The following is a 487-nucleotide window of genomic DNA, read 5'->3' on the forward strand; positions in this document are numbered from 1 at the left end:
TATATATATATATATATATATATATATATATATATATATATATATATAATGTTATGTTTGGAAAGTAGTATTATATAGATAAATTAGGTTTTATTTTTCAAATGCGGTAGCACCACTTGGACAGCATCAAAGCCCTCCAAGTGCTTCCGAGGAATCAACCCTAGGACACTTCAGAGCCCACTCACTTCAGCGCCCACTAGGGGCGGTAGGGACCACGTTGGGAATGCTGTAGGTGAACGAATTCACTAATTTTACCGTTAAATATTTAGGTAATTGTGTCTCTATGTGATTTTAATTAAGTTAGCTATGTATATAAAATTATTAACAAAACTTTTTATTTTCTGTTGTGTTCGACGAGATGGTTTTATAAAAATAATTATTTGTTATGGAAGGCTGCAAAGTTGCTGTTTCACGCGAGTGCTTGTATCGAAACTTGAGCAAAAAGCTAAGATTGACCATGAGCGAAGGGAGTGGTGAACCACGCCAA

Source organism: Hyposmocoma kahamanoa, unplaced genomic scaffold, assembly GCF_003589595.1.
Source record: "Hyposmocoma kahamanoa isolate Upper Pololo Valley unplaced genomic scaffold, ASM358959v1 99879, whole genome shotgun sequence".
NCBI lineage: Eukaryota > Metazoa > Arthropoda > Insecta > Lepidoptera > Cosmopterigidae > Hyposmocoma > Hyposmocoma kahamanoa.